Genomic DNA, 14,820 nt, shown 5'->3' on the forward strand with positions numbered 1-14,820 from the left:
GAGAGTTCCTTAGAAACTTTCAAGTCACTCTCAAGTGATATAATCTTCTCAACAAGCATAGAAACCTCAAATTTTAAAGTGTCTATCAAGGCATGTGATTTAGACAAATCATTATTCAAAGACTCTTTCTCATATTTCAAAGTGTCTATCAAGATATGTGATTCAGACAATTCATCTTCCAAAGACTTCTACATGCTTAACATTTAAGGCTGACAAAATAGGTACCCGTTTATCTTATGCATGTAACTATTCTTTATGACGCCTAGATGAACCTTATTATAAAAAAACATGCATAAGATAAACGGGTCATATGAGGTACATGTTTTGCCAGCCCTACAGTTAACATCAATCAACTTCAAAGACAATTCTTTGTGCAATTTAAATAACTTTCGATTATCATTATAAAGAATCTTGCACTGATCTTGAGTTCATTAAAATTATAAGAGTCAATAAACTGAGATGCATCCATATTAGAGATAGAGTTGAAGATCTACACTCAGGAGATTAATCTTTCACGGAGTGAACCTGCTCTGATACCAATTGAAAAGACAATAACGACTCCAAACACACCTAGAGGGGGGGTAAATAGGTGTTTGCCAAATTAAATGCGAAATTAAAACTATGAAGCAAGAAACATTCAATCACCAACATATGTAATGCATTAAAGTAAATGAACACAAGTATTTTGGTGATGAAGATGAAACCTTTTAGAAACCGTTCTAAAAGGAAAAACCTTTACGAGTTAGCCAAACCCAGGATTATCACTATAAGAAAATTACTCACGAGATTACATACAAGAGACACTTACAACCCTTAGTAAGTTCTAGCTCCGTAAGAGATAACAAGCCTACAACTTGTTTTCCAACGCTCTTGAATCTTCTCCACAGTGATACTCTTTTACCAGGCTCTTCCGATAGACTACTTCTTCTTCACAAATGATTACGCAAGTATAGCTCTGAAACAAATACAAACACTTTAAGAGAGTATGGTTTTAAAGCACATAAACATTAACTCTCTTAGCACATCAATGAAACAAACATAGACGCACAAAGGCTCTCTCAATATAACACTCTATCTCAGGTTTGTTTGCTTGGTGAAAAACAGAGCCTAAGTCCCACTTAAATAGGCTCAAGAGAACATGCGAACTTAGCTTCAAATAATCAATTAATAATCTGTCTGACAAGCGGGCATCTAGACGGCCAGGGAGGGGCGTCCGGACGGGCAAGGCTGGACGAGTGCGTCTGGCGCTGTACTCACCTCTATAGCGTGGGAATCTTCTGCACCCACGTTTTTTCTGCAGAGTGGACTTCCCCCATGTTGCCATGTGCAGCTTGCATGCACCCATGTGCAAGGAGGTGCACACCATTAGATACAACTCCAACCCAATGTAGAAAAGTATACTTGATATGTTAGAAATGTAAACAAGTATTAGATAGAAGAATGTAACCTTTTGAAGCGTTGCTCGAAAAGCTTCTCTTTTTGTTTCATAAGGCCAATCATAGGAGCAAGAAGACCCAATCAACATATCGTATTCTTTCTGAGCCCACAGATTGTCTTCTAAACCAACAGTTTTTGTCATCTGCAAGGAGGTGCACAACATCATGTACTACTCCAACCCAATGTAGAAAAATATACTTGATATGCTAGAAATGTAAACAAGTATTAGATAGAAGAAGGTAACCTTTTGAAGCGCAGCTCGAAAAGCTTCTCTTTCTGTTTCCTGCTACTGTCGCTTCATTTTTGCTTCTACCTCATCAACTTCAGCCCTTTTTCATTTGGGCTTTAATCTTTGACATCTCTGCAAGTAAACATTTAATCTTGTCAATGAAGGAGAAATGGTAGATCGATGCCAACAACATAATACAAAACAAATAGTAATGCTAATAGATAAATAATAGCTACATTTATTTTTGTTTCTAAGCATAATAGCTTTATACATGAGCTTTAGAAAATGAGTGCAAAAGAGAATTAGGAGATTAAAAAGAGAATTAGTTTGATAGCATCTTCCCACAACAAAATTGATTATTATACCTCCTGTGCAGATTTGTATCCATAAGAATTATGAAGAGAAGAACATGATAATGAAAAGTTCTGCAATTGATATCTAGATGATGTGCATGTGTGTGTGTGTGTGTGTGTGTGTGAGTGTGTGTGTGTTGTTGTTTTTGTATTGCAAATGCTCATAGATAACTATCAAAACACTTGAACTCTACAATACACAATACAAGTATCCAGCACAATACGTTAATAGTGTGAATAAATGGATAAATAGAATATATGACGCCTATATTTCTATGTTTTGAAATGAGTGTGTGAGAAAAACGTGAAAGATTACTTTAGGAATTTAAAAAGGTAGGCTTTTAAGCTGAATAGCTTGACTTGACTTTAAACGAGTGAGTGAGTTTCTAAAAAGAAAAAGACAAAAACCAGAATACCCCTACCAACAAGCTAAGCATTATAGAAAAATAAAAAGGCTAATATGTTAAAATTAGCTTAAGAAACTAGACCAAAATAGCAACTAAAATTAGCATTTTCAATCCTTAAACAATAATACATTATTTGCAAAATATTAGACTATTGTAAGTTCCAAACAAAAGCCTAGACTGTTTTTCAAACAAAAAATATGCATCACTTTTACAATTTTTGACCTGTAAGATGATGTAATATATCACATCCAACCTAAATAAGAGGTGGAAAACAAATTCTCAAAGTTGCTAACACCAAACTACTTATGATTTCATGTGACTACCCATGCAAATCCTCTTTTTACTTGTTTCAGACATAGTCTATAGTATCAAGATAAAATCTTTTTATCTCTCTCATTTTTACTAAATCTACATAAACTAAAATTCTAAATCACATGTTAAATGTCCTAAGGCCGTGAAACTTAACCAGGAGGATGCACTATTCAATTTGCAATAATTCTAGTTATATAATTTTGCGCAGATATCCCTAATATAATATTGATACAATATGTTTCTTAGCATTAAAAAAAGAACTACTTAAAGTTTGTTTATGATTAAACTAGAGAGGGTAAAAAACATTTTCAAAACTTAGAAAGTTGTGTCAAATAAAAAGTTTTCATTTTTTATTAAAAAAAAAAAATAAATAAATAAATAAATAAACAATTTAACTTTATACTCTAAAAATGGCCAAAATGCAATTATGAAAAAAGCTTAAAATTTAAGTTTTTTTTTATTTTTTATTTTTTCTTTCTAAAAAGCTCTTTTTAACTATAAAAGTTTTACTTCCTAACTCAATATTAAACACGCTCTTAGTAATGGAACCCCTCACTCTATGTTGGACTTACATGCAAAAGTTGAGCAAATTGCAAAACTTTCTCTTTTTTCCCATTTCTTTTGCCAAATGTATATAAAAAAAAAATAAAAAAAATCAATTATTATTTCTAAAAAAGATTTAAAGGTAAGCATCATTCTATTTGCAATTTTTCATTCCCTATATTTGCCAAGTGAAAAGTATTAATTAATCTCATCACATATAATTGTGAGATCTCAAGTCTTTTAGATGAAAATTAGTTTCATTTTAGTTTTTTTTTTTTTTTGTCATGAGGAAATAACATATAAAACTTTCTGGTCATAGAAAGTCAACAAGAAAATATAGTATCCATTGTACTACATATGGTACATCAAGAGCTTGTCTTGCAAAATCAAAGTAAAGCGCTTGCTCATTGGGATCCTTACAAACAGATATATCATATTGCACTTGACTTTTGGTAAGTAAATGGGGAGTTACAAGGGAGGGAGAAAATATTGAGTTGCATAATTCACATTCACGTTGTATACTGTATACTTTTAAATCTTTCATTTTCCCTATTGCATCTTCAAAGGATTTGCTTTACCCTAATGACAAACAAGAAGATAGCATATATGAGCAACTAAGAAAACATAGCACCAAAGATATCCAAATGTTACATCATGATAAAAATCTTATCTTACATGGTTAAAAAATGTCTTCTTTTGTGCTTTAAAAATAGTTTCTGCAAACTGGTTTTGTGACGACCCGCTTGATTAAAACGTGACTATTTTTTTTAAAAAAAAAAAAGCGTTACCTACAACAAAGCGGCTTGTCACAGTGGCATGGCGATACCACAGTATACCATGAATCCATGCATTAACCTGATTGACAATATCATATGCCACACAGAGAGCTACATGCATCATCAATGATAGTTCATACCTTTGCAGCAGAGTATAAATAATGTTAAACATACATAACACATCAGAGCTGATTAATACATCTAAGTGATTAAAGCTTACATACAAAAGAATGGCTATACAAAAGTGTCAGATGCGACACGAGCCATATACAAAATGATAATGTCTAAGCATATACATGAATGCTCTACAAAAGAGGACTATCAACTAGTCCAACAAAATAAACACCCAATGTATCCAGGCCCCAGGCACCATGGTAACCCAGATATATAGCCACTTAATCATCATCTAGAGTCCCTGTATCTGCATCAACAACATTATCTGCACCATGGGAATCACCACCACCTATGATGCATGTGGATTTCATGAGCCCGCTGTCTGCATGAAATAGAGACGTTCAGCAGTATAGAACTCACTAGGCTTTCAAAAAGAATCATCATTTGAAAACATACTAGATCAGTTGTGAAAGTATACGTATGCCCGATCTTCCGCTCTCAGAACATGCGCATACTAACCCATCTAACTTTATACATACTTACAAATTATATAGCTTGGCAATAATACATATGGAAAGTCACCATGCATCGTCTATCCATAACGATATACATACGCACGGTACCATCTCCTGTCTCGTATGCATACCGATACGTCTAGCATAAAAATCATCATAAGCAACAATGCAAGCATCATATATCATCATTATCATCATAACATTCATATGCCATGCAAACTCATGTTCATCATTGTCATTCTTGTTTCTCTGTGTATCATTTGTCCCTGTCCTTACTCTGCTTGCCTCTACTTGTGCCATCTACAGAGTAAGGTCAATCCTTGTTTTACTTGCCCCTACTTGTGCCATCTACAAAACAAGGACCGTTCTTACTTTGCTTGCCGCTACTTGTGCCATCTACCAAGTAAGACCAGTTATCTTTCCTTTAACATTGTTTGTCCTTGTCCTTACTCTGTTTGCCCCTACTTGTGCCATCTACAGAGTAAGGCCAATCCTTGTTTTGTTTGCCCCTACTTGTGCCATCTACAAAGCAAGGACCGTTCTTACTTTGCTTGCCTCTACTTGGGCCATCTACAAAGTAAGACCAGTTACCTTTCCTTTAACATCATTTGTCCCTAACCTTACTTTGCTTACCGCTACTTGTGCCATCTACAAAGTAAGACCAGTTACCTTTCCTTTAACGTTATTTGTCCTTGTCCTTACTCTGTTTGCCCCTACTTGTGTCATCTACAGAGTAAGGCTAATCCTTGTTTTGCTTGCCCCTACTTGCGCCATCTACAAAACAAGGACCGTTCTTACTTTGCTTGCCGCTACTTGGGCCATCTACAAAGTAAGATCAGTTACCTTTCCTTTGACATCATTTGTCCCTAACCTTACTTTGCTTGCCGCTACTTGTGTCATCTACAAAGTAAAGTCGGTTTACCGTGCCTTTATCATCATTTTCATGCAATCATGCATACTTATGCCCATGTTCATCATCTTGTGCCATTTCCATCATGAGGCCAACCCTATGGTAGTGAGATCATACTCAATCACTACCGGACTTGAACCCCGTTTCCGTTTCATTTGCTCATGCCATGTTCATGTTTATGTCAATAAATCCTTGAACTCATATGTTATCATAACTCATATTATAAAATCATAGAATCATGTCATAAACCAAACGAACCATCGAAATACTCATGACAACATAATCATCACATTATCTTGCAAACCCATAAAAGCTCATAGAAACATTATATCAAACATTCATCCAACACATCTAATAGAACATCGTCAATAGTCATATAATCACAAAACACATTGTATCAATCATTCATCCAAAACATCTTTTACACTTGAAAACATACTATCTCTTTGCCTAGTAAGTAAAATACCTACCTTGATCCACTTGGGTTCTCTTAGCAACCTTGACCCACTTGCGAGTACCTATATATTTACATGATAAACACATAGTTAAACTCTATTATAGGCTCTAATAACACAAACTTCACCAAGATACTTGCATTCTACAAGCATCTCTCACTACATCGCTTACTCTCCTAGACTTTAACTAAGCAACAAAGACCCTCCAAATAAGCCAACACAACTAAGGTCTTATTCTAATTAATTGCTTTACACTAAGACACCCAAGGTTACCATATTCTTACACCATGTATTAACTTGATTACTAAACACACACTTAATGAATTCTATCTACTTATCTATTTACTACTCATTACATTAAATACTCATTTACTCCCTTATCATACCTAACATGTATATATATATCCATTCTCATGTCGTTTACCCCAATTTATAATACTCATAAACACTTAAAATAATTACCATGATTCTAATATGACATTAGAACCTAAACCCATATTCATCAATTTTTATTAAACCCATGAAAGCCTAGGGTTAATTACACTTTAAATGTAATTAACCCATTCAAACAACATTCCTAGTGTTCACATACCTAAAGCCCCAAATTAAAACAAACCATATAAAATTAGGGTTTATGTTCATACTTTACCAATAGGTAAAATTAGAGTTTCAACCCATTAATTAAATAACTCAAAACTTGAATAATGCATAGCAATCAATAACACATAAAAGCCCCAAGCTAATTTTAGGAATTAGGCTTCTAATTAAAATTCCCCAAGTTTCGGACCTAATTAGAAGTTCCCCAAATTATTATGATTTCAAGCTTCTAATCTAATGGATAGAACAGAAAATCATAAGAGGAAGGTTAGAGATTTACCCAACAACAATCTATGGCCAGAAATTCCACTTTTGTTCTTTTTCATTTTCATTTTCTTTCCTCTCCTTCTTCTTCTTCTCACGGCAGCAGCTCCTCTCTCTCAATCTCACCGTCGTTCACTCTCTCTCTCGGCCATGTGTGCGTGTGTGTGTAGAGAAGAAAGGGAGAAGATGAAAGAAACGAGGAAGGGAGAGAAATAAGAGTGATGTGCGTGAGATGAGAGGAGGAAGATAGAAGAAAAGAAAGGAAATGGGGAAGGGGGCTGCTGCACGTGGGGCCCACCAAAAAGGCTTGCCTTTTTGCATTTCTCTTTTAAAACAAAGGAGATAAGGTATCTCCAATTGCCAATGGCAGCTTGACATGTGGCATGGGATAAGATTCTCTTTCTATTTTAAAGCCTCATCTTTTATAAATTGCTATATTACCACACCTCATATTATTTCTATCTTATTTGTTCTCTTTAATTCCCCACACTACTTTTATTTATTCTAACCACAACTTATATATCATTACCATTAATCATTTACCACACTATAACTTATTATTAAACTTTATTCTTCTAATACTATTAACCTATTTTATATATTAATCGATTGTCACACTAACAACATTATTAGTTAAACTCTTTATCACTTAAAACTTATATTACATAAGTATATCATCATTAAATAATATTGCTATCATATTATTATCTCACAAATATTATTATTACTATATTTATTATTCTACATTATTCCATGCATTATCTATTCTACTAATTAACACAAATTGCTATGAGGCTAATAGCAATAAACTTAATCATTTTCTCGGGTCAGAAATTCCACTTTTGTTCATCACTTTCGTTCTTTTTCTTTTTCTTTTTCTTTTTCTTTCTTCTTCTTCTTCCTCTTCTTCTTCTTCTCACAGCAACAACTCCTCTCTCTCAATATCACCGTCGTTCACTCTCTCTCTCTCGGCCATGTGTGCGTGTGTGTGTAGAGAAGAAAGGGAGAAGATGAAAGAAAGGAGGAAGGGGGAGAAATAAGAGTGATGTGCGTGAGATGAGAGGAGGAAGATAGAAGAAAAGAAAGGAAATGGGGAAGCGGGCTGCTTCTGTGCTTTACAGTTTGCAAGTATATTGGACTAGTATCTTTATTTTGCCTAAGAAGGTCATTAAGGCTATTGAATAGAAATTTAATAGGTTTTTGTGGAATGGGAAGAGTGAAGGGTCTGCAAAGGCTAAGGTTTCTTGGAAAGAGCTGTGTTATCCTAAGAAGGAAGGAGGTTTGGGCTTGAAACAGTTGGAGACTTGGAACCAATCTGTTATGCTTAAACATGTATGGAGTCTTTTTGCTAGATTAGGGTCTATTTGGGTGGCCTGGGTGAGAGAAAATTTGTTGAAAGGGAGGAGTTTCTGGAGTGTTGGCTTTCCTCAGACCTGTTCTTGGAGTTGGAGAAAGATTTTGAAGTTGAGGAGTATAGCTAAAAGGATCTTGAAGTTTGAAGTTGGAAATGGGGAGAATATTCACCTTTGGTTGGATTCATGGCATCCTTTAGGTATTCTATATGAGGTTTATGGCCATAGGGCTGTTTATGATGCTAGAAGCAATGTGGAGGCTAAACTCTCTTCTGTAATTCTTAATGGAGAATGGCATTGGAGACCAGCCAGATCTGATGCTCTGGTTGAAATCCAAGCTAGGCTTCCTGAGATTAGGTTTGCTCCTTATGATAAGCCTGTGTGGACTGCATCTAGGAAGGGAACATTTGTTAGTTCAGAAACTTGGGAATTGCTGAGAGAGAAGAAAGAGGAAATTGCCTGGTGGAAATTGGTTTGGTTCTCATATGCCATTCCCAAGCATGCTTTCATTTTGTGGCTTGCTATACAAGATAGACTTGTAACAGGTGAAAGGTTGCTTAAATGGGGGTTTCAAGGTGATATTAAGTGTCTGTTTTGTCATAATCAAGTTGAAAGTAGGGGGCATTTGTTCTTTGAATGCAGTTTTAGCTATAGAATCTGGAAATTCTGTATGGCTCGATGTGGAGTGGACAATATTCCAATTATTTGGGATGAGTTTCTGCAGAAAGGAATTCAAGAGTGGATGAAAAAGTCTCTTAAAGGTTTTCTTAGCAGATTGGTTCTAGGTTCTGTTATCTACAATTTATGGTGCACTAGGAATGAGCTAATGCATTCTGGTCAACCTAATACTGAGGAGCAGCTTTTGAAGAAGATAATTTGGGAGGTGAGGTCAAGAATTGTTGGGAAGGGAAAGTTTTCAAGAACTAGAGAGAACCTGGGTCTAGCTTCTTTGTGGAATCTGCATGCTGACTTGCTGATATAGTTTCTGTGCAGGCTTGTTATTCTATTTTTCGGCCTTGCTCTTCTTCTTGAAGGCTGGTCTCTTTTTGGAGAGGTTTTATTGGTGTTGAGTAGTGTCTTTGAAGTTGGTTTGCTTTGTTTTTTTTTTATTTTAGACCCTGCGTGGTTTTTCTGCAGATTGGTTTCTGTTTGTTGTTTCTTTGTAGAGCAGCCCTACTTTGGATTTTCTTTTGGTAGTGCTGGTTTTGCCAAATTGTTTGTTGTATGCATTTGGCTTGCTTGGAGAAAGTGTGAAGTCCAGCGTGGCTAAGTCTTGGCCTCTTGAGAAGGCTTGTAATTGGAATATCTTTGTAGTTTGGATTGGTTGTTCTTGAATGAAATTCCTTATTCATCAAAAAAAAAAGAAGCGGACTGCTGCACGTGGGGCCTACCAAAAAGGTTTGCCTTTTTGCATTTCTCTTTTAAAACAAAGGAGATAAGGTATCCCCAATTGCCAATAGCAGCTTGACATATGACATGTGATAAGATTTTCTTTCTATTTTAAAGCCTTATCTTTTATAAATTGCTATATTACCCCACCTCATATTAATTCTATCTTATTTGTTCTCTTTAATTCCCCACACTACTTTTATTTATTCTAACCACAACTTATATATCATTATCATTAATCATTTACCACACTATAACTTATTATTAAACTCTATTCTTCTAATACTATTAACCTATTTTATATATTAATCGATTGTCACACTAACAGCATTATTAGTTAAACTCTTTGTCACTTAAAACTTATATTACATAAGTATATCATTATTAAATAATATTGTTATCATATTATTATCTCACAAATATTATTATTACTATATTTATTATTCTACATTATTCCATGCATTATTTATTCTACTAATTAACACAAATTACTATGAGGCTACTAGCAATAAACTTAATCATTTTCTCGGGTCAGAAATTCCACTTTTGTTCATCACTTTCGTTCTTTTTCTTTTTCTTTTTCTTTCTTCTTCTTCTTCCTCTTCTTCTTCTTCTTCTCACAGCAACAGCTCCTCTCTCTCAATATCACCGTCGTTCACTCTCTCTCTCTCAGCCATGTGTGCGTGCGTGTGTAGAGAAGAAAGGGAGAAGAGGAAAGAAAGGAGGAAGGGGGAGAAATAAGAGTGATGTGCGTGAGATGAGAGGAGGAAGATAGATGAAAAGAAAGGAAATGGGGAAGGGGGCTGCTGCACGTAAGGCCCACCAAAAAGGCTTGCCTTTTTGCATTTCTCTTTTAAAACAAAGGAGATAAGGTATCTCCAATTGTCAATGGCAGCTTGACATGTGGCATGGGATAAGATTCTCTTTCTATTTTAAAGCCTCATCTTTTATAAATTGCTATATTACCCCACCTCATATTAATTCTATCTTATTTGTTCTCTTTAATTCCCCACACTACTTTTATTTATTCTATCCACAACTTATATATCATTACCATTAATCATTTATCACACTATAACTTATTATTACACTTTATTCTTCTAAGACTATTAACATATTTTATATATTAATCGATTGTCACACTAACAGCATTATTAGTTAAACTCTTTGACACTTAAAACTTATATTACATAAGTATATCATCATTAAATAATATTGTTATTATATTATTATCTCACAAATATTATTATTATTATATTTATTATTCTAAATTACTCAATGCATTATTTATTCTACTAATTAACACAAATTACTATGAGGCTACTAGTAATAAACTTAATAATTTTCTCGGGTCGGAAATTTCACTTTTGTTCATTACTTTCATTCTTTTTATTTTTCGTTTTCTTTCTTCTTCTTCTCACGGCAGCAACTCCTCTCTCTCAATATCACCGTCGTCCACTCTCTCTCTCGGCCATGTGTGCGTGTGTGTGTAGAGAAGAAAGGGAGAACATGAAAGAAAGGAGGAAGGGGGAGAAATAAGAGTGATGTGCGTGAGATGAGAGAAGGAAGAAATAAGAAAAGAAAGGAAATGGAGAACGGGGCTGCTGCACGTGGGGCCTACCAAAAAGGCTTGCCTTTTTACATTTTTCTTTTAAAACTAAGGAGATAAGGTATCTCCAATTGCTAATGGCAACTTGACATGTGGCATGGATAAGATTCTTTTTCTATTTTAAAGCATCATCTTTTATAAATTGCTATATTACCCTACCTCATATTAATTCTATATTTTTTGTTCTTTTTAACTCCCCACACTACTTTTATTTATTCTAACCACAACTTATATATCATTACCATTAATCATTTACCATACTATAACTTATTATTAAACTTTATTCTTCTAATACTATTAACCTATTTTATATACTAATCGACTGTCACACGAACATCTTTATTAGTTAAACTCTTTGTCACTTAAAACTTATATTACATAAGTATATCATCATTAAATAATATTGTTGTTATATTATTATCTCACAAATATTATTATTATTATATTCATTATTCTAAATTACTCTATGCATAATTTATTCTACTAATTAACACAAATTACTATGAAGCTACTAGTAATAAACTTAATCATTTTCTCGGGTCAGAAGTTCCACTTTTGGTCATCACTTTCGTTCTTTTTATTTTTCGTTTTCTTTCTTTTTCTTCTCGCAGCAGCAGCTCCTCTTTCTCAATATCACCGTCGTTCACTCTCTCTCTCGGCCATGTGTATGTGTGCGTGTAGAGAAGAAAGGAAGAAGATGAAAGAAAGGAGGAAAGGGGAGAAATAAGAGTGGTGTGTGTGAGATGAGATAAGGAAGAAAGAAGAAAAGAAAAGAAATGGGGAAGGGGGCTGCTGCACGTAGGGCCCCCCAAAAAGGCTTGCCTTTTTGCATTTTTCTTTTAAAACAACGGCGATAAAGTATCTCTAATTGCCAATGGCAGCCTGACATGTGGCGTGGGAAAAGATTCTCTTTCTATTTTAAAGCCTCATCTTTTATAAATTGCTCTATTACCCCACCTCATATTAATTATATTTTTTTTGTTCTCTTCAATTCCCCACACTACTTTTATTTATTCTAACCACAACTTATATATCATTACAATTAATCATTTACCACACTATAACTTATTCTTAAACTTTATTCTTCTAATACTATTAACCTATTTTATATATTAATCGATTATCACACTAACATCATTATTAGTTAAACTCTTTGTCACTTAAAACTTATATTACATAAGTATATCATCATTAAATAATACTGTTATTATATTATTATCTCACAAATATTATTATTATTATATTTATTATTCTAAATTATTTTATGCATTATTTATTCTACTAATTAACACAAATTACTATGAGGCTACTAGTAATAAACTTAGTCATTTTCTCGGGTCGGAAATTCCACTTTTGTTCATCACTTTCGTTCTTTTTCTTTTTCGTTTTCTTTCTTCTTCTTCTTGTTCTTGTTCTTCTTCTCACGGCAGCAGCTCCTCTCTCTCAATATCACCGTGGTTCACTCTCTCTCTCTTGGCCATGTGTGCGTGTGTGTGTAGAGAAGAAAGGGGGAAGAGGAAAGCAAGGAGGAAGGGGGAGAAATAGGAGTGATGTGCGTTAGATGAGAGGAGGAAGAAAGAAGAAAAGAAAGGAAATGGGGAAGCGGGCTGCTGCACGTGGGGCCCACCAAAAAGGCTTGCCTTTTTGCATTTTTCATTTAAAACTATGGAGATAAGGTATCTCTAATTACTAATGGCAGCTTGACATGTGGCATGTGATAAGATTCTCTTTCAATTTTAAAGGCTCATCTTTTATAAATTGCTATATTACCCCACCTCATATTAATTATATCTTTTTTGTTCTTTTTAATTCCCCACACTACTTTTATTTATTCTAACCACAACTTATATATCATTACCATTAATCATTTACCACACTATAACTTATTATTAAACTTTTCTCTTCTAATACTATTAACCTACTTTATATATTAATCGATTGTCACACTAACATCTTTATTAGTTAAACTCGTTGTCACATAAAACTTTTATTACATAAGTATATCATCGTTAAATAGTATTGTTATTATATTATTATCCGACAAATATTATTATTATTATATTTATTACTCCAAATTATTCCATGCATTATTTATTCTACTAATTAACACAAATTAATATGAGGCTACTAGTAATAAACTTAATCATTTTCTCGGGTCGGAAATTCAACTTTTGTTCTTTTTCTTTCTTCTTCTTCTTCTCACGGCAGCAGCTCCTCTTTCTCAATCACACCGTCGTTGACTCTCTCTCTCGGCCATGTGTGCGTGTGTGTAGAGAAGAAATGGAGAAGATGAAAGAAAGGAGGAAGGGGGAGAAATAAGAGTGATGTGCGTGAAATGAGAGGAGGAAGAAAGAAGAAAAGAAAGGAAATGGGGAAGGGAGCTGCTGCACGTGAGGCCCACCAAAAAGGCTTGCCTTTTTACATTTTTCTTTTTAAAACTAAGGAGATAAGGTATCTCCAATTGCCAATTGCAGCTTGACATGTGGCATGGGATAAGATTCTCTTTCTATTTTAAAGTCTCATCTTTTATAAATTGCTATATTACCCCACCTCATATTAATTCTATCTTTTTTGTTCACTTTAATTCCCCACACTACTTTTATTTATTCTAACCACAACTTATATATCATTACCATTAATCATTTACCAAACTATAACTTATTATTAAACTTTATTCTTCTAATACTATTAACCTATTTTATGTATTAATCGATTGTCACACTAACATCATTACTAGTTAAACTCTTTGTCACTTAAAACTTATATTACATAAGTATATCATCATTCAATAATATTGTTATTATATTATTATCTCACAAATATTATTATTATTATTATTATTATTATTATTATTATTATTCTAAATTATTCCATGCATTATTTATTCTACTAATTAACACAAATTACTATGAGGCTACTTGCAAAAAACTTAGTCATTTTCTCGGGTCAGAAATTCCACTTTTGTTCATCACTTTCGTTCTTTTTCTTTTTCGTTTTCTTTCTTCTTCATCTTCTTCTTCTTCTCACGGCAGCAGCTCCTCTCTCTCAATCTCACCGTCGTTCACTCTCTTTCTTGGCCATGTGTCTGTGTGTGTGTAGAGAAGAAAGGGAGAAGATGAAAGAAAGGAGGAAGAGGGAGAAATAAGAGTGATGTGCGTGAGATGAGATGAGGAAGAAAGAAGAAAGGAAAGGAAAGGAAATGGGGAAGGGGCTGCTGCACGTGGGGCCCACCAAAAAGGCTTGCCTTTTGCATTTTTCTTTTAAAACTAAGGAGATAAGATATCTCCAATTGCCAATGGTAGCTTGACATGTGGCATGTGATAAGATTCTCTTTCTATTTTAAAGCCTCACCTTCTATAAATTGCTATATTACCGCACCTCATATTCATTATATCTTTTTTATTCTCTTTAATTCCCCACACTACTTTTATTTATTCTAACCACAACTTATATATCATTACCATTAATCATTTACCACACTATAACTTATTATTAAACTTTATTCTTCTAATACTATTAAACTATTTTATATATTACTCGATTGTCACACTAGCATCA

The sequence above is a fragment of the Corylus avellana genome, chromosome 9 (genome assembly GCF_965113065.1).
Source record: "Corylus avellana chromosome 9, dhCorAvel1.hap1.2, whole genome shotgun sequence".
Lineage (NCBI taxonomy): Eukaryota > Viridiplantae > Streptophyta > Magnoliopsida > Fagales > Betulaceae > Corylus > Corylus avellana.